Below are 26,076 nucleotides of genomic sequence, written 5' to 3' on the forward strand. Positions count from 1 at the left end.
GGAAAACACATTACTGAACAAAAGATCACAAGATTATCTGCAAACTTCTACTCTTTGAGGAAGCCCTTCTGTTTGGTACATAAAGTAACAGCCCAGGCATCACCAATCCACATGTGATGAGATAGCATTTCCCCCTGAATAAGGGAAACCCATTCAGAAGCATTTACACCCAGCCCTAAATTGACAACAAAAGTCATGCCTCATCTGGGGAGCAGACATGCCACAAGATATGCTACTAACCAAACACTACTGCCGTATTTTATATTCTATTAATTGTTAACATTGATAACAGCTTAACATTGGTAACATTGATATTCGGTGCTTTTTATGTCTTGGGTACTCTTCTACATGTATTTGCTCATTTAATCCTCATAACTCTATGATGTAAGTACTCCTATTATCCCTAACTTGCAGAAGAGGAAGCTGAGACAGAGATATCATCCTAAAATCACACAGCTAGTTAGTCTCAGGACCAGGATTCAAACCTAGATCCATCTGACCCCAAAGCCTAGTTCTTTCTGCAACAGGATGCTGCTACCCTCTGTCTTGTAATTAACATTGTCTCTCTGTCATGAGAGCTAGAGGCTCAGTTGAATGAGGCCCCAGGCCCTTTGAACTGCAGTGTTCTAGAATCTTCCTGCTCTGGAAGCAACACACCCACACTGATGGAGCCACACACTGAACTTCAGATTACACAAGCGCTGCTCCTCACCTTGCCCTCCAGCCCAGGATTCTTTCAGGACCTGAAGTCACACTTCAGCTGCATCACTCTCACAATTCAGTCATCATTCATCCCTGTAAGCAAGTACCAGGCATAGAGAATATAAACAGGAGCATAGATGAGCAAGCAAAATCCCCAGTATCATCATCACCACAACAGTTGTAAATAAATGGATACATGGATAAGATTCAAACTGGAAAAATAGATGAGCAAGATAAAAAAAATGAATTTTAAAAAGGTACAGGAAATGAAATCTAGTATGAAAAGCTTGAAAAGAAAAACAAAAACCATTCTAAGCAACGTGAATTTGGCAACATTTAAACCATTCTTTAAAAGTGGCCTTTACCAGGCATGGTGGCTCACGCCTGTAACCCTAGCATTTTGGAAGGCTGAGGCAGGAGGATCATTTGAGCCCAGGAGTTCAAGGTTGCAGTGACCCATGATCACACCACTGCATTCCACCCTGAGCAACACAGTGGGACTCTATCAATAAGTGGCCTTAAAAAAAGCCTGTATTCACTGGTGCACACCTGTGCATTTTTCCTCTTTCCCTTTAGGGCTCAATATAACAGATAAAGTCAGAGGCCAGGTCTTCTCCCCAACTTTCTGACACACCTCCAACCCCAGTCCCCTAAAATATTTTGGTGACTTGTCCTTATTCAAAAACTGTGTGTCTCAGGCAGGTCCTTTGGGCCTTGACTTGGTCTGTAAAGGGAGGGGCTGGGTAAACAGGCAACAAGGCCCCTTCCCATGGCAGCAAGTGTGGTTACTCTTTCATACCAAAGAGGCAGCGTAGGCAATGAAGCCAGAGGGCCTGGGTCTGTTAAAGAGCACTGTGTAGTTTCCTTATCCACAAAATGGGGATGATATTAGAACCTATACCACTGAGTTGCGTGACAGGCAAATAAGATAATATATGGACAGGTACTCCTTTCAAAAATATATAAATAGTTTTTCCCAGAATTCTGACAAAAATCATACATACTGATTGCAGAAAATACAGACAAGCAAAAAGGAAAAGAAAATTACCTATCATCTCCTTCCCTACCCAGACCTTCTCCGGGAAATAATTAGTTAGCATTCTGGTATACATCCTTCTAGTCTTTTACTTTTTTCTTTTTAGACAGAATTTCACTCCTATTGCCCAGGCTGGAGTGCAATGGCGCGATCTCGGCTCACTGCAACCTCTGCCTCCTGGGTTCAAGTGATTCTCCTACCTCAGCCTCCCCAGTAGCAGGGATTACAGGCATGCGCCACCACGCCTGGCTAATTTGTATTTTTAGTAGAGACAGGGTTTCTCCACGTTGGTCATACTGGTCTCGAACTCCCAACCTCAGGTGATCCGCCCACCTCAGCCTCCCAAAGTGCTGGGATTATAGGCGTGAGCTACTGCACCTGGCTCTAGTCTTTTTCTTTATATATACTCGTGTCTATGTGTATATTTTATTACAAATTTATTAATTTAAAAAACAAAAACATCATAGAATTATATAAATTTTTTTCGATAAAATGGTATTTTCCCAAAACCCAAAATCAGAACTCATGGTCTGCAAATAGAACCGATTACCAGAGACCCTCAAAATTCATTCAACGTTTGGTCATATGACCCTAGATACTCAGTAAGTGGGGGGTGTAGAGGATAGCTTCACAGTAACACAACTCTGAGAAATACTAACTATTATCACCCAATCTTGGAGGTTTAAAATGTTCTGAAACTTCCCATAATGAAGGCTAGTTAACTTCATTTAATCCAGGATTTACCAAACATGATTTTAGCTGAGAATTCTTTTCTCATATAAAACATCTTTTTTTTTTTTTTTTTTTTTTTTTTTGAGACGGAGTCTCGCTCTGTCGCCCAGGCTGGAGTGCAGTGGCCCGATCTCCCTCACTGCAAGCTCTGCCTCCTGGGTTCACGTCATTCTCCTGCCTTAGCTAGGGCGCCCGCTACCGCGCCCAGCTAATTTTTTGTATTTTTAGTAGAGACGGGGTTTCACCGTGTTAGCCAGGATGGTCTGGATCTCCTGACCTTGTGATCCGCCCACCTCGGCCTCCCAAAGTGCTGGGATTACAGGCGTGAGCCACCCAGCCGGGCATAAAACACCTTTTATATATGCCTTGCTACTAGGGCTCCATGAAACAGTGTAGTAAACACTATTATATTTTATAGCATTTGAAATAAGAGCTGCCCAGGTAGGGTTGCCAGACACAGTTAAAAAAAATAAATAAATAAGAAATCCAGGTCATGTCACCCTGACCATGTCAAATTTCAGTTTCAGATGGTCAGATGGCAGCAAATACATTTTAATATAAATTTGTTCCAAATATTGCATGAGACATATTTTAAAGTTTGTTGTTTATCTGAACTTCAAAATGAACTGGACATCCTATCTCAGTACTCAGATCGCAGTAGAAATAGAGGCCCTAGGCATAACACCATGCTTGCCCAGAAGCTATGGAGGGTGATGGGCAGGGCATGAGAAACAAGATATCCCTGATAAATCCAAAACAGCCAGAGGAATAAAAAAGGGCAAGTAAAATTTCAAGAAGGCATCATAGGGGTTCTTTAGAATCTGGGCCAGACTCTGGAGGGTGGGTTCAGACGGGCACAGAGGGCTCAGCAGGTGAGTCTCACCCTCTTTGATGATCCCAGAGCACTGTGGACCTTCCTCCAAGTATGTCCCCACGTGTGCGTCTGGCCCGTGGAAGGAGCCATGCTATATGTGTCTCTCACCCTTATTATCCTTAAGGACAAGGACTGTACCTCAACAAGACACCTGTCTCTTCTTATCCCACTGTTGTGTTCAGTAAGTGTATGTTGAATTGAAAGCCTTTGATCCATCTTTCCACCTAACAAGGTTCTGTCCCTGGAAGCTCATTATTGCTTAATCACTAGGAGGCAATTACTAACTATTACTATAATCAACTGCTGCAAGCTCACTTGCTTTACATCAGCTGCTAATTTCATGTTATTGCAAGTTAATTATTCTCCTTGGCCACAAATGTCAAATACCCACCTGTGCTGTGGCTGCTCCTTATTCACCAGACTGTAAACTCCAGCATTTTTACATGGCCCTTTATAGTTTACAAAATTCTTTCACAAACATTATCTAATCTGGACCTCCCAACAACTTCAAGAGAAAGCTCTCATCATTTTGCAAATGAGGAAACTGAGGGTTTAGGTGATGAAGTTACTGACTTACTCTGACACACTAGTGAGTCACAAGGTGGCCTCAGTATCCTGGCCATCTAGAACTTCTCCTCTGCCCGAACATACTATGTGTTCCCAGGTTCCTGGCCATTTGGACCATGATTTGAACACACTGTGTGCTAGGAATGGTGCTAAATGTTTTCCACATGTAATCTTATGTAATCTTTTCAGTAGTCCATCAAATGGGTGTTACTATTCCCATTATACAGATAAAAAAATTGAGGTTCAGAGAGATTAATTAGTTCAAAAATCAAACAGCTAATGAGTAAATGTGCCTGGATTCAAAACCCAGGTCTTTCTGGAAAAAAATTAAGTTGGAGGTCTGTCTCACTCCTTATACTAAAATAAATTCTGGACAGATTCAAAGTTTGGATCTAAAAAACCGAAGGCATAAAAGTACTAGAAGAAAACATTATATATATACACACACACACACACACACACACACACACACACATATAAAATCTTAAAGTAGAGAAGGCTTTTTAAGAATTACTCCAAATCAAGGCTATAAAGTAAAAAGACTGACAAATTTCATTAAATGTTTCAAAATTCTAAATGGCAAAACAGTAAAAATGAAGAACTGACTAAATATCTGCAATATATATTATTGAGGTCTAACTGATTACATGCATAGAAAGTTCCTATAAAATGAATATGAAAAATTCAATAACCCCCTAGAAAAAACAGGCTAAGGACATGAGCAGATAATTCACAAGAAAGGAATAAAAATAGCACTTACATTTTTTTTAACTGATCAAATTTACTCACAAAAGTAAATTCAAACTATAGTAAATTTATAATTATAAATTATAATTTTAACTATATATAGTTATAACAAGAGGCCATTCATCTCAGATTGGCCAAGTTTATCCTGTACTGGTGACAGTATAGAGAAATGGGGCACTTGTATACTACTGGTGGGAGGTAAATCAATGCAACCTCTATGGAGAGCACTATTGATTTAAAGCTAAAAACGCTATTACAAACCCTCTGACCCAGCAATTGCACTTCTAGGAATCTATCACATTTATACTCACAAAGGCACATGTAGTGGGATATTTATTACAACAGTATTTGGAATAGCAATTACAAAAACAACCCAAAAGTCCATCAGCAGAAAATGGTTATATAGATTAAGGTAGCCATACAACAATGGACCACCACACAGCCTGCTATGGATATCTGCAAGATATATTAAATGAAAGAAGCAAGGCAAAGAATGGTGTGTTTATAGTATGAAGAAATGGTGGGGGCATGTGAGTCTATATCTGTATAGGCACAAGATATTTTTGGAATGATACAAAAAAACTGGCAACAGTAGTTGCCCCTGGGGAGGCTATAATATTTAGCTCTTTCTAGGAAAGAAGATAACCTCCAACTCTTAAAATATACTCTGCCCTTTTATTCAGTCTATAGTAGTGATTCAAAAGAAAGAAAGTTTTCCTAATACAGGGAGAGGCCCTTTTTTTAAAAAAAAAGATCTATTTAGGGTGCTCTGTTTCAATCTTTCTGTCTTTCTCTTTGTCTGCCTAGCTGCACCCCTTCATGGGACAGAGACCCCAAGAAGGAATGTCCCACCCAGACTCTGGAGTTGCTTTTCCAGTTCACCGTGTGTATTACTGCCTTCTCTAAACCATGTCTCAGCACAGTGAGTCTCTACAAGGAGGATTCATTCTTTCACACCGACTTCCCTCAAAACCAAGTATCCACAGTATGGCAGCCAAAACCAATGGATCAAACAATAGCTTGCGTGTGTCATGAATAAAAACAAAACTCTCACACATTCATACAGCTTAGAAATTACTCTCACTTCACTCTGACACAGAACATTTCTGAGGAAGCAGAAGGAGCTCATCTTTTTCTCCCCATTGTACAGAGATGAGATTTGAAACCAAGATAGTGACTTGCCTCAGGCCACGCAGCTTGTAAGCAACAGAGCCAGAAGAGCAAACACAGGTCCGCTGACTCCAAATCAGAGCTGCTGCCAGGACAAATAAGATCTGCAAATATAAATCCCTATTGGGCAAGGCCACAGACAAAACCATCAGGGGGGCTGGCATGAACACATGCCATGGTGTGGGGGTGGAGTTAGGAGGAAGGAACTCAGAAGCAGCCCTTGGAATACTTTTTAAGATATGCAAAAAGTACAAATGAAAATGAAAAATAAAGCAGGCCTGAGACCTCCACAATACTATTTTCAAAAATCAAGACAATCAAATATTCGATTTTATTCTTTGTATATTATGTTTGATATTTTCCTCATTCCTAGAAATACAAAACAGATTTGGGATTCCAAACATGAGAATGATTCCACAAAGCAGCATTTTGTCAGCATTAACCCAAGCAAACACCTGAATTATCTTCCGGTGCTCTTTCTGCCATAGTGAGAAGCTGGCCATAGGGAGCATCCCTGCACTAAGCACAGATTTGGTTTTCCACAGATGGGTGAGAGCAGAAGGGAGGAGGCCACCGCTTAGGACCCACTCAGTTAACTCCCCAGGCGGGGCTAATTTGTTTTGTACCACAGCACCTGGGAGCAGGTGTTTGACAAAGAGGCTCAGATGTGCCTGGAAATGCTCCTGCTTTGTTTCCTGGGGGAAGAAAAAGGATACCCCTCCCACTCATCAACTCCTTTCCAAGTTGGAGAACTTCTGTCTGCAAAACATGTTTGTTAAACGGCCCTAAAAAAGGACCTTGCAGACCCAACTCGCTGTTTCTGTCTTCTGCACAAGCAGGTGGGGCTCCCTCTGTTGTCCTCCAACAATAAACAATACCACTGCAAAGAGCTCTGGGCTTTGCCCCATTGCCCTCCCAGTTGTATTCTCTAAATCAGGGACCGTGTCTAATCTTTCCTCTGCAGAAGCTTCCCTGCGCCTGCTTGGCTGGACAGGAAGAACCTTCTTATCGGCTTATTCAGTCTCCTCCCCCCCGGCTGAACACACAAAGCAGCCCGGCCAGGCAGCCAGAGGTCAGAGCCATGGCTCAGAACTGGGCTCAAGTCTTTCCCCTGATGGTCCTCTGCCCTGGTGATCAGAGGCGTACCAGGAACAGAGATGTCTTCTGCCCGATGGAAGACTGTCATACCAGGCTGGACCCCTCCCTCAGCTGTTCAGACTCCCTCCTCACTGGAAGCAGGAGAAAAAGTGATAGGGAAGCAAGTGTCCACATGCTCAGCAACCCGAATAGATGAAGACAAAAAAAGAACTCTCCCAAGTTTGTCTCTCAAGTTTGTGACAGGTCCTGTGTCAAGCAGAAGAATGACTACTTGTCTAGAGCTTTACACACAGCAGACCATTATTGCATCCTTGAATCAGCCCCATTGAGCAGAATTTCTTACATACTGTCACTATCAATATGTTTTCACATCTATAGAGCACTTTTAGTTTCCTAAGTGTTTTCCAGTGCATTATCTTGGCAAATTCCTGCATCATGGCCAATTCTTATGCAGAAGATAGAGTACAAATTTTCCGTCAACAGGGACGGACACACACACATGCACACACACACACGCACACACACAGCATACCATAACCACCTATCTGTCACCAAGGCCTGCTTGGATACACCCCTGCTTAACCCCTGTCCCTACTGCACCAACATGGCTCAGGGCCTCGTCCAGCTCTCCCCCATCCAGCCTCCTGCGGACTTCTAACCAGGTTCCCTGCGGCCAGTCTACGAAGTGTTTTCCCAAAAGTGCCAACTAATTATCAGCCTTGAGGATGCAGTTAAACTCCTTAGGTAGGTTGGTGTAACAAGGCTTTTCATAATCTGGCCGAAATTCACCTCTCTTCAATTCCCATATACCTTAGACTCCATCACGTAAGAATGAACTCTGGGCTCCTTAAACTTGAATTCAACAAGTATTTATTAAAGAAACGGCCAAAAAGCAGGAACCTTTTTTTTTTTTTTTTTGAGCAGAGTTTCTTTTTTTTTTTTTTTTTTTTTTTGAGACGGAGTCTTGCTCTGTCACCCAGGCTGGAGTGCAGTGGCCAGATCTCAGCTCACTGCAAGCTCCGCCTCCCGGGTTCACGCCATTCTCCTGCCTCAGCCTCCCGAGTAGCTGGGACTACAGGCGCCCGCCACCTCACCCGGCTAGTTTTTTGTATTTTTTAGTAGAGATGGGGTTTCACTGTGTTAGCCAGGATGGTCTCGATCTCCTGACCTCGTGATCCACCCGTCTCGGCCTCCCAAAGTGCTGGGATTACAGGCTTGAGCCACCGCGACCGGCCAAAGTTTCTTGTCATCCAGGCTGAAGTGCAATGGCGAGATCCCAGCTCACTGCAACCTCCACCTCCCAGGTTCAAGCAATTCTCCTGTCTCAGCCTCCCGAGTAGCTGGGATTACAGGCACCCACCACCATGCCTGGCTAATTTTCGTATTTTTAGCACAGACAGTTTCACCATGTTGGTCAGGCTGTTCTCAAACTTCTGACCTCAGGCAATCCGCCCGCCTCGGCCTCCCAAAGTGCTGGAATTACAGGCCTGAGCCACCACGCTCCGCCAAAAACGGGGAAATTTTTAAGCCAAAATAAGTAGTCTCTTTCAAAGAGTTCTAGATTTCAAAAAGTCTATGAAATCAATAATTCTGTAACCATGCTGCAGGGTACAGTTTGAGGGCTGGGTGGAAGATGTGGATGTGTGAAACTTACCAACAGATGGAACATGAGGGAAATCCTAAAGAAAATATAAATTCTGGGATTTTAATCCCAGGAACAACATGCCCAGGGATCCAAAAACACCAAAAATAAACAAACAAACAAAGAAATAAATAAATACAAAGAACAAAAGACTAGAGAGGTCCAAACTTATTTCAAGATAAACAGATAAATAAATGGCCACTGGTGTTAACTTATTGAAGGCAGGAATGGCATCCAAACATTAACAGGTGAAGTAGAAAGAGGCACAACTTTCCTCAATAGCAACTTTTCAGTACTCATCAATACTCATCAAAAGCCTTTCAATACTCATCAAAAGTCTTCACAAGGTCCACACACTTCAACCCAGCAAGAGGAAAATTCTGCTTCTGGGAATTTTCCTACAGAATGCTTCCTAAATGTGCACAAAGATTTACTTATTTACTTCCTTTTACTTTTTGTAGAGATGTGTTCTCACTATGTTGTCCAGGCTGGTCTCGAACTCCTGCTCTCAAGTGATCCTCCTACCTTGGACTTTCAAAGTGCTGGGATTATAGGTTTGGGTCACCACATCTGGCCAAGAGGACCCCCAAGATGGAGGGAGAAGTAAAACTTCTATACAGCAATAGAGAAGGGCTAATAGAGAAGCCACATGATACAACATTATGAAATAAATATTTGGACTGGGTGTGGTGGCTTGTGCCTATTATCCCAGTGCTTTGGGATGGCAAGAAGGAAGGATCACTTGAGGCCAGGAGTTTGAGACCAGCCTAGGCAACATAGCAAGACCCAACCTCTACAAGAAATTTAAAAATTAGCCAGGTGTGGTGTCATATGATGTTCCTAGCTACTCAGGAGGCTGATGTGGGAAGATCTCTTGAACCTAGAAGTTAGGCATTACAGTGAACTGTGATCATGCCATTGCACTCCAGACAGAGTGAAATCCTGTCTCTAAAAAACAAAAACAAAAATAAATAAATAAATACTTAGAAGGAAATATATTTTTAAAATTCTTACCTGTGGGTGGTGAGATTATATGAATAGCTTCTTTCCTTTTTTAAAATATTTATATCTTTTCCAATGCACATTAGTAAAATATCTTAGGGGCTCAATAGTGGGGAGGGAAACATGGGACAGGTACACATATATGAAGCCAGTGACCATCCACATTCAATGGGCTCTTTTAGAAGGCAGGGTCTTACTTGGCACATACCAAAAGCCATAAAAGAATTCAAACCTTTCATGCAGTTAGTTCACTGCTAAGAATTCACGTTAGGGAAATAACTGAATGAACCCAAAATGCCAAATGAACAAAAATATTCATTACCTCTTATCTAAAAGAGTGAAGAACTAGAAACAATCAAAATGTCCAAAGGAAAGTTCCATATAGAACATCAACACCATGGAATGCAAGGCAGCCATTAGAAATGCCAATTATGAAAACTATGTAGAAAAATGAAATAGTGTTGACAATAGGCTGTAAAATGAAAAGAATTCACAAAGCTGCATTTGTCAGGACTGCAGCTATGAAAAATACGCATGTATATCAACAAGAGCATTTCAAAAGTAAAAATGTGTTATGCTAGAATTATGAGATTACAGAGAGCTTTTATTTTTGAAGTCTGTTATTTTTTAAAAAAACAAGTTGTTAACATTTTGCATGTACCATAGACACATTTTCAGAACTTTGGAAACACAGAAAAGGGAAAAATGAAATTGCCAATACGAATGCAATCACTGTCAGCATTTTGATGTGTTTCTCCTAGTTTCTTTTTCCTATGTACCGGCTGGTTTTGTTTTGTTTTGATCGTTGTGGTAATCGTATCAACAATTCTTTAAAGCAGTTACAAAATCATTTCAATTTTGAGAAACCAGAGAACTTAATATAAATCTTGTACTATAACATAGTGGCGGCTATCAAGAGACCTCATATAATGTCAGTTTGTAAGTAATAAAACAGAATATTGTACCACTATGACAAAATAGATGGACCAATCAAGGTTCCTAACACCTGAAGATGACTTTTAGGCCTATTTCAGTAGCCATAAGCCAAGAGCATGGCGAGTACTGTGTATTAAAGCTGGAGAGTGCATAACCTAGTTGGAATTAGAAAGGCGTTTAACAGACTGAAAACAAAAAGATACAATGAGGTACTAAGTTTTCAGATCAGAAGAAAGCTGAAGGAAACCAATTCAATTGGTCATTAGGTCCAGAATATTTAACTTCCTTTACATTTCTCATACCTTTACTCTCCTGGCCTCCTGCCCTTCCCTTCACCAAGGCCAGACTCTGGTAGCTGGGCAGCAGCTGCTGTGTTCTGCTTGTTTTCCCTGCCTTCCTCCTGCCTCCCCACATGCAGGCTGTCCTTCTTCCATTCTGCTGCCAAATGCAATGCAGACCATCACAGGCCTAATGTGCACCCATATCACTTTGGACTAGAGAGAGAAACAAGGGCAGGGAAAAACACTATCTAAGCAATGCACAGGCTTGGCCATGCACTAAATGAAGGGAGGCTCAGTCTGTTGTCACCACTGAGGGGCTCAGTTTCTGCAGGAGTGTGATGCTTTTGTGCTTCTCAAACAACAGGGTCCCTCAACACAAACTGATGATTCATCTATTATATGCAGGTCTTCCAAAGACTCTGCCCTCTGTCCTAAGGATAGAGGAAAAAAGCTGCTGTGTTGGACTGTCTAAGATGTGGTATGCCACCGCTAGCATAGCAAACCTCACTCAGAGGCAAGAAGAAATAGAACTTGGCATTTTTTGCCTTCAATGCTTTTAGAAATGAACACTTGTACAAGATGTAATGCGACTCCACTGCAGTCTCTCCAAAGAACTAATCTAATCATGTCATTCCCACACTTAAAACTCTTCCAGGGCTCTGGCTGCCCCCACAAAGTTGTCCGTAAGAAGTAGTACAGTGCCCTGGTTAAGAGGGCAAACTTTGGAGCCACACTGCCTGAGTCTGAATCCTCAGAATGCTCTTTCTGAATGCTCTGAATGCTCTTGATGAGTTGGGTGACCTTGGGCAAGTTCCTTGTCCTCTCGGTGCCTATATTTATTTATTATTATTTTTAAGAACAAATTCAATACCTATCTTATGTGTATTTATTTACAAATAGGGATAATAACAGTATTTACCTTATAGGACTGTTGTGCAGATTAAAGGAATTAATACAATAAAGTACAAAGAAGAGGGCCTGGCAAAGAGGAAGTGCTCAATAAATGTTAGGTGCTGCTACTGTTATTGTTACTGTTGGCGAAAGTTCAAATTCTCCTGCAGGGCATGCAGAGCCCTCCACAGCCCAGCACCACGTATCTTTCAGACTTTGCTTCTCATAACCTGTTACCACTATGACTACTGTTACGATCACACAGTCTTGCCAAGTTCCCAGAGCATGGGCCCCTAGACACCTTTACTCACAGGGCTCATCTCTCTTTACTGGGTGGTAAACAACCAATTATCTCTCAAACCGTACCCACCCTCCCTGTAAACTGGTCACTCTCTACTTTGTGCCTCCTCTATGTTCTGCAGACTTTCTCCATAGATAATTTTTTAAAAAATTTTTTTAAAATTTTTTTTTTTTTTTTTTTGAGACGGAGTCTCGCTCTGTCGCCCAGGCTGGAATGCAGTGGCCAGATCTCAGCTCACTGCAAGCTCCGCCTCCCAGGTTCATGCCATTCTCCTGCCTTAGCCTCCCAAGTAGCTAGGACTACAGGTGCCCGCCACCTCGCCCGGCTAGTTTTTTGTATTTTTTAGTAGAGACGGGGTTTCACCGTGTTAACCAGGATGGTCTCGATCTCCTGACCTCGTGATCCACCCGTCTCAGCCTCCCAAAGTGCTGGGATTACAGGCTTGAGCCATCGCGCCCGGCCTATTTTTTAATTTTTATTTTTATTGTTTTGAGACAGAGTCTCACTCTGTTGCCCAGGCTGGAGTGCAATGGTGTGACTTTGGCTCACTGCAACCTCCGCCTCCTGGGTTCAAGAAATTCTCCTGCCTCAGCCTCCCTAGTAGTTGGGATTACAGGCATGTACCACCACGCCTGGCTAATTTTTGTATTTTTAGTAGAGACAGGGGTTTTGCCATGTTGGCCAGGCTGGTCTCAAACTCCTGACCTCGAGTGATCCGCCTGCCTCAGCCTCCCAAAGTGCTGGAATTACAGGCATGAGACACTGCGCCTGGCCAGACACTTTATTATTCTTGTTGGTTTATGTATCCTGTTTCCTCCACTAGGCCTTAAGGACAGAGGCTCCTGCAAATTCCTATCTGTATTCTCATTGCCTGACATTTCAGTAGACTAAATATTAAATAAATGCAAAAGAAAAACTGATCAGTACACACAAAAGCTGAGAGGGCTTTTCAGAGAAACTAAACTAACTAGGATGAGGAAATCAAACCCCAAAGCACTTTGATCTTAAGGAGAGTTAATTGGCAAAGATCATATAACCAAAGAGAAGAAAACTATAATTTCCCAAGAGAAAGTCAAACCTTGCTACAATGCAGTGTCCCTGTGTGTGTTGGGGGACCCAAAGTGCAGGTCAATTAATTATAAAATACTGCAGGTGATCCAGACTGCAGGAAATAAAGAAAGAGAACTAACCTTTGTCAAACGTCTACAATAAGGCAGATACTTAGAAAATAATACTTTCTATAAACACAATGTGCTAGACACAGACCTGTCCACTTTACCTGTTTATCAAATTAGATAATTCAAGTCCTCAACAACTCTGAGACTTGGCCTTTCTATTTTACAGGTGAGAAAAACATTCACTCATTTCATACGTTTGTCCTGAGCATCTACTATGCGCAAGTCACATATCCAGAAGCAGGGGATACCATGATGAACAAGAAGACAAGGTCCCCCTCTCATACAGCATAATAATAGAGCAATGAATGAATGAATGGAAAAATAAGCATATACATAAATAAACAAGAAAAGTACCAGACAGTGATAAGTGCTAGTAGAGAATTAAAATAGGAGGAAAAGACTGGATAGCTGTCACAGAAGTTCTCTCTGAAGTGGGTATATTTAAGATGAGAATTGATAAGAAAGAGCCAGGCCAGGCTTGGTGGTTCACATCTGTAATCCCAGCACTCTGGGAGGCTGAGGCAGGAGGATCACTTAAGCCCAGGAGTTTAAGACCAGACTGGACAACACGGTGAGACCTCATCTCTACAAAAAATTAAAAAATTAGCTGGATGTGGTGGTACACACCTGTAGTCCCAGCTACTCAGGAGGCTGAGGCAGAGGGGTCCCCTGTGCCCAGGAGGTCAAGGCTGCAGTGAGCTTTGATGATGCCAGTGTACTCCAACCAAGGCAACAGACCAAGACCTCTTTCCTCTTGAAAGGAAAGAGAGAGCGAGGGAGAGAAAGAAAAGGAAAGGAAAGGAAAGGAAGAAAAGAAAGAGGAAGGAAGGAAGGGGTGAGTCAAGCACATGAAGAATGGAAGAAGTACATTTCAGGCATAGAGATCATCAAGTACAGGGGCCCTATGTGACAATGAGCTTGGCATGTTCAAGGAACTGAAAGAAGGGACACTGAGGCTGAGCACATGGTCAACAAGAAGAGAACTGGGAGACTGCCGTGGGACAGGTCACATAGAGCTTGGAAAGCCAGGGCAAGGAGTTTGGATTTCATTCTGAGTTCAACGTAAGGCCACGTAGAGGCTTTTAAGAAATGTGACACAAACCAATTGTCATTTTTAAAATTTTTTCTAGGCTCTGTAATGGAGGGTATTATGGTGTGGACACCAGTAGAAACAAACAGACAGTTAGGAGGCTACTGCAAATAGTCTAGGTGAGAGATCATATGGCTTGGACCAGGGTGTTAGTAGTGGAGACAGAGAGAAGGGTATAAATTTTGGAGTGTTTTTGAAGATAGAGAAGATAGAACTTGGTAAAGGATTGGCAAGAGGATGGGAAAGAAAGAAAGAAATCAAAAGTAATACCTAGATATTTGACTTGCGCACATGGGGCGATAATGGCACCACTTTGTGAAGTTGGGAAGACTGGGAAAACAGCGACATTGGAGTGGAGCTGAATCAAGAGTCCTCTTTTGGCCATGTTAAATTTGAAAGGACTCTTAGACATCTATGTGGACATGAATCTGAAGTTCCAGACAGAGAGTTTGAGACTAAAGATACAAACTTAACAGTCACTAGCAAATGGATGTTATTTAAAGCCATTGAATCATCAGAGGATATCTATGGAGACTGGATAAATAGAGAAGAGGGCCATTTCAGAACCTGGGCATATCACCATTTAGAGATTGAGGGAAGAAGGTGACTAAAGAAAGCTTAGAGAGGCCGGGCGCGGTGGCTCAAGCCTGTAATCCCAGCACTTTGGGAGGCCGAGACGGGCGGATCATGAGGTCAGGAGATCGAGACCATCCTGGCTGACACGGTGAAACCCCATCTCTACTAAAAAATACAAAAAACTAGCCGGGCGAGGTGGCGGGCGCCTGTAGTCCCAGATACTCGGGAGGCTGAGGCAGGAGAATGGCGTGAACCCGGGATGTGGAGCTTGCAGTGAGCCGAGATCTGGCCACTGCACTCCAGCCTGGGCGGCAGAGCGAGACTCCGTCTCAAAAAAAAAAAAAAAAAAAAAAAAGAAAGCTTAGAGAGGTAGGAAGAGAATCAAGAAGTAGAGTGTCAAAGAAAATGGTGATCAGTCTTGTCAAATGCTGTTAAGAGAATAACTAAGGTTAAAACAAAGACAAGCGCTGGGCATGGTAGCTCATGCCTGTAATCTCAACACTTTGGGAGAATGAGGCAGGCAGATCCCGTGAGACCAGCAGTTTGAGACTAGAAAGGGCAACATGATGAAACCCTATCTCTAAAAAAATACAAAAATTAGCTGGGCATGTTGGCGCATGCTACTAGTCCCAGCTACTAGAGAGGGTGAAGTGGGAATATCATCTGAGCCTGGGAAGTAGAGGGTGCAGTGAGCTGAGATAGTGCTGGTGCACTCCAGCCTGGGCAACAGGAGTGAGACCCTGTATCAAAATAATAATAATAATGTAACAAAGAGATTTTTATTTCCTTTTTAACTTTTTTTTATTTAAATACTTTTTGGGGAACAGGTGGTTTTTTATTACATGGCTAAGTTCTTTAGTGATAATTTCTGAGATTTTGGTGCACCAGTCACCCAGGCAGTGTACACTGTACCCAATGTGTAGTCTTTTATCCCTCACCTCCCTCCCACCTTTCCCTCCAAGTCCCCAAAGTCCATGTCATTTTTATGCCTTTACATCCTCATAGCTTAGCTCCCACTTATAAGTGAGAACATACGATATTTAATTTTCCATTCCTGAGTTATTTCACTTAGAATAATGATCTCCAACTCCACGCAGCTTGCTGCAAATGCCATTATTTCATTGCTTTTTATGACTGAGTTATATATCATGGTGTCTATATACCACATTTTCTTTATCTGCTCATTTGTTGATGGGCATTTAAGCTGGTTCCATATTTTTTCAATTGTGAATTGTGCTGCTATAAACATGTGTGTGCAAGTGTCTTTTTCATATAATGACTCCTTTTACTCTGGGTAGATACCCAGTAGTGGGATTGCTGGATCAAATGGTAGTTCTACTTTTAGTTCTTTAAGGAATCTCCATACAGTTTTCCACAGTGGTTGTACTAGTTTACATTCTCACCAGCAGTGTAGAAGTGTTTCATTTTCCATTGGGCGTGGTGGCTCACATCTGTAATCCCAGAACTTTGGGAGGCTGAGGCAGGTGGATCACAAGGTCAGGAGATCGAGACCATCCTGGCCAACATGGTGAAACCCCATCTCTACTAAAAATACAAAAATTAGCTGGGCATGGTGGCACGCACCTGCAGTCTCAGCTACTTGGGAGGCTGAGACAGGAGAATCGCTTGAACCCGGGAGGCGGAGGTTGCAGTGAGCCAAGATTGCACCACTGCACTCTAGCCTGGCAGCAGAGCAAGACTCCATCTCAAAAAAAAATAAATAAATAAAGTGTTTCCTTTTCACCACATCTGCACCAACATCTATTATTTTTTGATTTTTCAATTATGGCCATTCTTACGGGAGTAAGGTGGTATCTCATTGTGGTTTTAATTTGCATTTCTCTGATAATTACTGATGTTGAGCATTTTTTCATGTTTACTGACCATTTGTATATCTTCTTTTGAGAACTGTCTATTCATGTACTTTGACCACTTTTTGATAAGATTGTTTTTTTCTTGCTGATTTGTTTGAGTTCCTTGTAGATTCTGGATATTAGTCCTTTGTCAGATGCGTAGTTTGTGAATATTTTCTCCCACTCTGTGGGTTGTTTGTTTACTCTGCTGATTATTTCTTTCACTGTGCAGAAGCTTTTTAGTTTAATTAGGTCCCATCTATTTATTTTTGTTTTTGTTACATTTGCTTTTGGGTTCTTGGCTATGAATTCTTTGCCTAAGCCAACATCTAGAAGAGTTTTACTGATGATATTGTCTAGAATTTTAATGATTTCAGGCCTTAGATTTAAGTCTTTCAATCCACCTTGAGTTGGTTCTTGTATAAGATCCAGTTTCATTCTTCTACATGTCGCTTGCCAATTATCCCAGCACCATTTGTCAAGGTGTCCTTTCCCCACTTTATATTTTTGTTTGCGTTGTTGAAGATCAGTTGGCTGTAAGTATTTGGCTTTATTTGAGTATAAAAAGTTTTTTTTTTGTTTTGTGTTTTGTTTTGAGACAGAGTCTCACTCCGTCACCCAGGCTGGAGTGCAGTGGCATGATCTCAGCTCACTGCAACCTCCACCTCCCAGGTTCAAGTGATTCTCATGCCTCAGCCTCCTGAGTAGTTGGAATTACAGGTATGTGCCACTATGCCCGCTAATTTTTGTATTTTTAGTAGAGATGGGGGTTTTGCCCATTGGCTAGGCTGGTCTCGAACTCCTGACCTCAAGTGATCCGTCCAACTCAGCCTCCCAAAGTGCTGGGATTACATGGATGAGCCACCACACTGGGCCAAAAGGTTTTCTTAAAAAATAACAATTATGCATTTATGTTCAGCAAAAGTGAAGATGGAAATTAAGGTACAGATCATTTTGTTTCTTTCCTCTTTGCCTGGCTATCTCAGGAAGCAAATGGCTAGGAAGTGGCCTCTTGTCACCTGTTTTCCATGCCTACCCTGTTTTACCATGCGGCAACACAAACCCCCACTCCCCTGCCCCATGTTTCTCTCACCTAGCTTCCCATTAACTGTTCTAGTTTGCTTCTTCCTTCAGGGCAGCAGAGATGCCATCTCCCCCAGGAAGTCCTCCCTGATCTCTCCATCTCTGAATCTTTGTAACACTAAGTTACTAGTACACACAAATTTAGCTCTTGATCATATTTGGTCTTATAATCATTCTCTGATTCAAATATCAGAGTGGGAGCAAGAGTACTTTTTTTCAGTAGGAAATTCAATACAATTGTTGGCTATTGTTACTGTGAGAGGTAGCTTAATGCAATGATTCAGATAGATTTGGGTTAAAATTATGGCTCTGTTCCATCTCTTACAGGCTGAATGATTTTGGGCAAGTCATTCCCTGAGACTCAGTTCCCCTAACTAGAAAATGGGAATAATACTGCCTACTGATGACAGTGGTGAGCTGTCTGGAGCAGCCGCTGCCATCACGCTGGCTACAGGTGGAAGGCGTGGCCAGGACTGCATGTTCCATGGAGCCAGCGAGTGCCAGGGACAAGCACGAGCTCTGCTCCTTCTGAACTGGGGAGGGAGCTACTCAGGTGCCACTGCAACTACCCAAACCATGGCTTCAGACCCAGGCCTCCTGCTCCACAGAGCAGGCAGAAGCCCCACCCTCCCGGGTACAGCTACAGCCACTCAAATCACGACGGCAGACCCAGGCATCCCTGTACTCTTGGGGGTCCAGGAAGGTCCCCGCTTGCCTGTGCAGGCTCAGAGGTGCCTGCTCCCACTGCCTGGCTTCTCCCTACTCCTTATGCCTGCTCTCATCTTAGAGCAGGGTTGGGGCCAAGCTCAGGCACTGTCACAGCCTTGCTGGGTGTGCTCACGCTAGGACTCTGTTGCCTCAGCCCCCTCCAGACTTTAGGCACTGACAAACATGGGGAAAAGCCGAGGTGGGGGCTGAGGGCGGCTCTGCGCTGGCCTGCACTTGCCTGTTGGCATGAGCATCCTGGATACCACGACTGAGGCAGGAGGCAGAAAAGCTCCTGGACAGAAGGGGGCGGGTCCTTGTTGAGACCCCACCTTCAGGCCTGGGAGCTGGGCTGTGAGTCCCACAAACCAGGGTGGAGATTTGTGGTGCCTTTTTCAGCCTGCCCATGGCCACCCATGGACCAGCTGCATGCACTTCTTCCCCTCTGAGACCCATAAAAGCCCTGGGCTCAGTCAGACCACAGAACAGAGGGAGGATGCAACAACCAGCTGTAGAGAGGAGCTACCCTCTCTGCTGAGAGCTGCAGACAATGGGACAACCTGCTTGCAGAGTGGAGCCACCAACTCTAGGGCCTCCTCTCTGCTGAGAGCTGCAGAGACAATGGGATGACCCGCCCGCAGAGAGGAGCCACTTCCTCTTTGCCAAGAGCTGCAGATGACAGGATGACCAGCTGCAGAGAGGAGTTACCTTCTCTGCTGATAGCAGGAGCTACTCTCTCTGCTGAGAACTGAACACTTGTTGGGACAACCTGCCTGCAGAGAGGAGCTATCCTCTCTGCTAGGAGTTAAACACTCATCAGGACATCCTGGTCATGGAGAGGAGCTGCTCACTGCGGGTCTTCTCTGAACTGTTCTATTGCTCAATAAAGTTCCTCTTTGTCTTGCTTACCCCTCCGCCTGTCTGTGTACCTCATTCTTCCTGGTCATAGGACAAGAACTTGAGACTCACTGAATGGCGAAGCTAAAAGAGTTCCTGTAACACAAACAGGATTGAAACATGTCCCTTGCTCACCAGGTTATGAATGAAGAGGAGAGATGAGCTGTGGCCCTTTAGGAAGCCCAGACCTGGGAGCTCCCTGATCCAGGGTGTGACTCCCTCTTTGGGGCCCTGTGGTTCCTGGTGCCTCCAAGCTTCCAGGCGCCGCCTCATTCCCCAGTACCAGCTGGGAAAGCTGCTTGTGGTGCACCTGGTCCAGCTGCAGCCTCATAGAGAGCTAGCACCTATGCAAGCACCTTGAGCTACCCACCTGGCAGCAGCAGCTGACATATCTGGCTGTGCAGAGGCCAGGCTCCATGCTCACTCACACAACTCTCTCGCTCCACGCCTGACTCCAGTCTCCCTTGGAGGCATGGGATCCAGCCCGGTAGCATGAGCTGAGCACAGCCTGCCAGGCCGAGTGGGCGGAACAAGCCCAGAAGGCCTCAGCAAAACTGGGGCAAAGGCCCCACCGGCCACAGGTTTCCAGCCAGAAAAGCGACACCCCAAGATCCCATGTCACTACCTCAAGGGCTGTTGTGAGATTTAATGAGATATTTTTGTAAAGCATCTGTCACAGTACCTGGCCTATTGGAAATGCTCTATAAATATTAATTCCCTTCCTCCTAATGACTTTGTGAATGTCAGTTTTATCTCTCCAACAAGATGTTCTTGAAGACAGATCATATATTTTACGTATTTCATTAGATCTTCCACATTCTTAGAACATAACTCAATGCATCATAGGCACTTAATTAAGTACTTCTTGGTTTGATCACAAGTAAAAATCATGGCTGTAGGTATGCCTTACAATAGACCAGTGTTTCCTAAATGCTGGTATCAGGTGAACTACATTAAACTCATCCAAAGAGCTTCTTTTTATTGGGGGTGGGGATGAAGGGGGTGGGGGAGATAGGGAACAGGGCCTTGCTCTGTAGCCCAGGCTGGAATCCAGTGGCATGATAACATGGTCAGTGAAGCCTGGACCTGCCAGGCTCAGGTGATTGTCCCACCTCAGCCTCCCTTGTAGCTGGGACTATAGGCACATGCCACCACACTCAGCTAATTTTAAATTTTTCTAGAGATAAGGTCTTGCTATACTGCCCAGGCTGGTCTTGAACTCCTGGCCTCAAGTGATCCTCCTGCCTCAGCTTCTCAAAGTGTTGGTATTATAGGTGTGAGCCACCGCACTTGGCCCAAAGAGCTTCTTAAAACTAAAATTGCTAGATCCCTTCCCTAGATATTCTTATTAAGAAAATCTGTTCCATTAACTTCCAATAACTGAGAAAGGTCTTCCAATTTTTACTTTGGATATTTTTATTAGATATTTTTGCACTGCTTGAATTTTTAAATAAGTATCCTTTATTTTATAATTTTAAAATAAAGACAACTTTTAAATAAAAAAAAGAAAAACTGACCAGAATCAGAAGTGAAATCTAGAGTACTACAAAACATTTCTTTCATAAGTAACGGGCAATTAAAAAAAAAATAATAATGAAGTAAAAATATCCCCTGGCCACAACTGGGGAAATATGAGCATGGCCTGATATCAGATGATCATTTTGATTTTTGTTTTAGATAAAATTTTATGTTGCATCAAATGTCTTTATTCTTAGAACACACATGCTGAAATGAGAATTTCAGGTGAAGTGTTATAACATCTGCAACTTTCAAATGGTCCAGCATATATGTATATATGCATATGTATGTATGTGTGTGTATATATATGTATATATATATACACACACACACACATACATACACGAGAAATAAGGCAAAATGTTAACAATTGTTTAATTTAGTTGGTGGGTATTTGGGTGTCCAATTTATTACTCTTTCAAATTCTCAGTATGATTAAAATTTTTCGTAATAATAGTTGGGGGAAAATATTCTCAGTTGATTCTGGTGATAACCTAGCTTGGGAACCACTGTTTTACCCAATAGATTCGTTCCTGAAGTTAGAAAAATAAGAATTCTGAGATATACAACATATAAATGCTCTGAAGGCAATAGTATTTAAAGAAATCTCATGTCACAATCTCTCTGTAAAACACTGTCTCCTAATTAATTGTTCATAAACCTACATTTCACATAGGATTTGCTTAAGGTCAGCGCTCAGATAAGGGCAGACTTGAAATGTTGGTTAAGGGAAGAAGAGGCATGTACAAGCACAAAGCCTGAGGGTTGTACTTGACTTCTGTCTGCTCCCTAACTCCTGTCTTGCTGATTTACCTATCGAATATTTATCAAACCAGTCCCCTCCTCTCCTCCACTCCTTTTACTGCCTTGGGTCAGACTTCATCCTATCTCCCCTGCACCAGTGCTGAGAGTTCCAGCTGATGGCCCTGCCTTGGGTCCTACCCAGCTCAGATTCACTTCCTCCTTGGCTAATACATATCCAAAACATATGCTGGCTCGTTGCTCTTCTATTGAAAACCCTACAATGGCTTCCCACTTCAAAATCAAGTCCAGAACTCTTCAACCTGTTTATAATATCCTCTCAACTTTGCCAGCCTCAACTCTCACCAAACTCATATTTTATAGCCCAGTAACAGTGAATTCCCCATGATACGTCTCACCTCCATGCTTCAGCCCATGCATTCTTATTCCACTTTGCTCAGGCATCACTCTCCTTCTGAAAGCTTTCTTGGGTTTACCACCTGCCATGCCTTCCCTCCCATCTCCCATACAGAGGTTAGAGTCTCCTATTTGGTTCTCCCACAATACCTCGACAGAGTTTGATCTGTGCAGTTACCCAACTGCTCACAATTATTTACTTATAAGACTATTTACTCCATATCCTGGGACCTCTTGGGGAAGGACTGGATTTTATTCATCTTTATAGCCCCAGTACTTATTTCTGCTTTGCCTTTCTGATGCCCCATTTTCTCCTCTAGAGAATCAGAAGAATATCACCAACTTGAAAGGCTGGCATTAATTAAGTATTCAAAGCTTACCACAGGCATACAATAGGCCTTCAGCACATTTGATTTATATGCTCAGCATCTCTTGTTTTTCGCTTTCCAATTCTGCCCTTCAGGACCAGCCTCTTACACTGGCCCTGTTTCCAGCAACGACACAGCAAGTAAGCTCCCCATCCATCTACATGCCAAAATAGTGAGGGTCTCAAACTCCAGATCTGCCTCAGGCGTCCCCACCCTGCCAGTGCCCTCTGGACTCTAGGATGACTCAACTAAGGAACCAATGCTGTACTGCAAACATTTCTTGAGCAGTTTTATGCAAGGCAATGTCCCTGATGCAGTGGAAAGTGATACAACACGTACAAAAAATGTATGACCTCTTATAGGGTAGGGGAAGGGTGAGGAGACAATTAGACAAGTGAAGGCAGTAAAATTCAAAGAAGAAAAACGTTGTACGTCTCTGGGGGTAGACAGAAATGCCTTAGAGGAGGTGGCATTTGAACTAGACCACAAAGGATGGATTAAAGCTAAGAGGCTGTTTCCAGAATTATGTGTGTTCCATAAAACACAACACCGAAATGCTACTGTTACTCAGATGAAAAGTAAAGTAAATTTAGAAAATGCTGCCTACTATGTACCCCTCTAGGAGATCTGCAATGCACAGTAACAAGCGTGAAATAAGGAACCCTACTTAACTGTGTTGAACCCAGCATCCCAAGTTTGTTTGACTACTAGTTAATTCCCTATTTCTTTCCTCCTGGGAGGAGAGAGTTATAGCATCTTTCAAGCTCTGAGGTGTCTTGAAGTAGGGAACCCTATATAACTCTGTTTAACCTAGCATCCCAAGTTTGTTTGAACACTAGTAAGTTCCCTATTTCTTTTCCCCTGGAGTTAGATGTATAGCAACTTGGAGAACACACTTTAAGAAACAACAGGTTAAATGTTACCCTTTCAAAGCTATCCATTTGCATTTTACCAGGACTTCACATTGATAATACCTTCATATCTGATTTTTTAACAACACAACCAGCAATTTTTAAAATTCTCCTGACATTTTGTCAGAAGAGAAAAAGCAATGGAAGATGCTGCAGAACCAAGAAGTTTCTCATTGTGAAACACAGTGTAGACCATAAGCCTTTTTATCAAGCGAAGGGAACAACACATCTCTGACTGAGTCCATTCATTCTTTGTTAGGATGTTTACACTCTTATAGCTGCTCTCACTCCCTCTGCAACCTGCTGACTGGGTAAACAACACCAGACTTGAAAGCAAAGGGAACAACATTGCATAACAACAAGCCCACAGGGCATGTTTTGCTCCTTTATATTTACCAAACAGTTGTGCTTGTAAAAGACAAGAAGGAAAGGGGCACTGCAGCTCATCTGTCCCCACTCCTGAAATTACAATGCTGAATTATTCAGTCTGAGAGTTAACATGTTTATTGGGAGTGAGGCACTGTGCTCATGATACAAAGAAAAATAAGGTATAGTCGTTACTTCACAAGCCAGGGCAGACAGGCAAACAAAATGTAATGCAGCAAAGTGCAAGCAAACACTTCTACAATAAGAGGGGAGTACACAGCAGCCAGGACTCCTAACCTTTGCCTGGGCTTAAGGTCAAAAGAAAGTATGTTAAAATAAGGAAAAACTCCTCTTCATTCTTAAAGAATTGAAAAAGAGTTTTCCAGGCAAATACAATATATGGAGAGATATAGATATAGATATAGATAGATGATATAGATATAGATACAAGGCCAGGCATGGTGACTCACATCTATTAATCCCAGCACTTTGGGAAGCCAAGGTGGGGGGACTGCTTGAGCCCAGGAGTTTGAGACCAGCCTAGGCAACATAGTGAGACCCGCATCTCTTCAAAAAGATTAAAAAATAAGCCAGGCATGGTGGTGTGCACCTGTAGCCCTAGGTACAAGGGAGACTGAGACGGGAGGATCACTTGAGCCTGGGAGGTTGAGGCTGCAGTGACCTCTGATCATGCCACTGCCCTCCCACCTAAGCTACACAGCAAGACCCTGTCTCAAAAAAAAAAAAAAAAAAAAAAAAGGACATAGATATAGATACACACACACACATTAAAAAAAAAAAAATAAGGCCATAGGGCTGAGTAGAATAGGATACGTGATATGATTTGGATATCTGTCCCCTTCAAATCTCATGTTGCAATGTAATCCTCAGTGTTGGAGGTGGGGCCTGGTGTGAGGTGTTCATGAATGGTTAGCACCATCCCCTTGGTGATGAGTGAATTCTGGCTCCAGTAGTTCATGTGAGATCTGGTTAAGAGTGTGGCACCTCTGTCCTCACTCTCTCTTGCTCCCACTCTTGCATGTAACATTCTGGCTCCCGGTCACCTTCTATCCTGACTGTAAGCTTTCTGAGGTTTCACCAAAAGCAGATGCCAGCACCATGCTTCCTGTAAAGCCTGTAAAACTGTGAGCCAATTAAATTTCTTTTCTTTATAATTTTCCCAGCTTCAAGTATTTCTTTGTAGTAATGCAAAAATGAACTAACAATAGGATAGGACAAGATTGAAAAGAAAAAAAGAGCAGCCAGTCTGGAGAAGGTGTCAAACTGAACTACTGCATCTAATTTCACTTATTCCAAAAATCCCACAAAAATTCAGTAAAGTGCTTTCTTCTTATTAACAAAACCTTACAAGTACAGAGAAAACAAGAGAAGACAATGGTGTCAAATTTTGGAAGCTTGGGAAGCAGATGAACAAGTAGTAACGGACTTAGCATACTCAGAAAATCCAGAATTCAGCTGATTTAAACCACAGAATCCTTAAAAAGTACAGGAACTGACAGTACCTTGTACTCCTAGAGCAGGTGTATAGGATGCTAGAATAAAGAACACAAGAGAGAAGGCTAATCAAGGAGTTAGATACCTAAATTCCCCCTCCTCATTAACAAAACTCCAAAGGCTTGTCTCTGCAGAGCGCAAAACAGAAATATCCAGTATTTGCTTGAAATAATCTGAGGAAGGGGATTGGGGGATACAGAGCAAACTAAAATATCCATCAACTGAAAACTAGTGAACCTGAATGATGGGTAGATGGGGATTCACTGTATTGCCGTCCCTACTTTTGTAATCTTTAGCATTCCCCATAATAAAAAGTAAGAGTGTCTTTGGCCTGGCAGTATCCAGCATGGTTGAGGGGGAAACACATCATAGATAAGGTACTATGTCTACAGAAGGTAGAGTGCAAATGTTCCCACATTCCTTCTGAGTACCAAGGCAGAGTCAGATAGAACCCCACCATCCGAAGAAGAGTGAAAGACTCTTTGCTGGTGAATGTACCCAAGGGAAAACCTGAAGATGCTAACATCAGGGGAGCCCAACAAACAGCCCATCCAGATCACCCTACTGTGAGGCTCAGAGCTAATTATCTCCATTCTGTATTCAGAGTTTCCTGATGGTACTTTTTAAAAAGAGCTTTATGTCATATAGCATATAATTCACCCTTTTAAAATACACAATTTTGCTCTAGGAACTACATGAAAAATAAAATGTATATTTCAATGGTTTTTAGCATATTCACAGAGTTATACAACCATCACCACAATCAATTTTAGAACATTTTCCATTCCCCCAACGAAAATCCTACACACATTAGTAGTCACTGCATTCCCCCGACTCCCGCAAGTAACTACTAATCTATTTTTTTGCCTCTATAGATTT

The 26,076-nt window shown here is 42.7% G+C and overlaps 1 protein-coding gene across 19 annotated transcripts in view; it reads right to left on the reverse strand.

Moving 5' to 3' along the window:
* The window catches only part of RAB30 (RAB30, member RAS oncogene family), a 93,741-nt gene that overhangs the window by 21,698 nt on the left and 45,967 nt on the right, over positions 1 to 26,076 (reverse strand). For 11 of the 19 annotated variants that reach the window (XM_077960524.1, XM_077960516.1, XM_077960525.1 and 8 more), the window contains exon 2: positions 713 to 795. The exons of the other annotated variants lie outside the window; for them this stretch is intronic. The gene's annotated coding sequence lies outside the window, so the exon portion shown is untranslated. The remainder of the gene's footprint in view (positions 1 to 712; positions 796 to 26,076) is intronic. 19 annotated transcript variants of the gene reach the window in all.

The sequence above is a fragment of the Macaca mulatta genome, chromosome 14, assembly GCF_049350105.2.
Source record: "Macaca mulatta isolate MMU2019108-1 chromosome 14, T2T-MMU8v2.0, whole genome shotgun sequence".
Classification (NCBI taxonomy): domain Eukaryota; kingdom Metazoa; phylum Chordata; class Mammalia; order Primates; family Cercopithecidae; genus Macaca; species Macaca mulatta.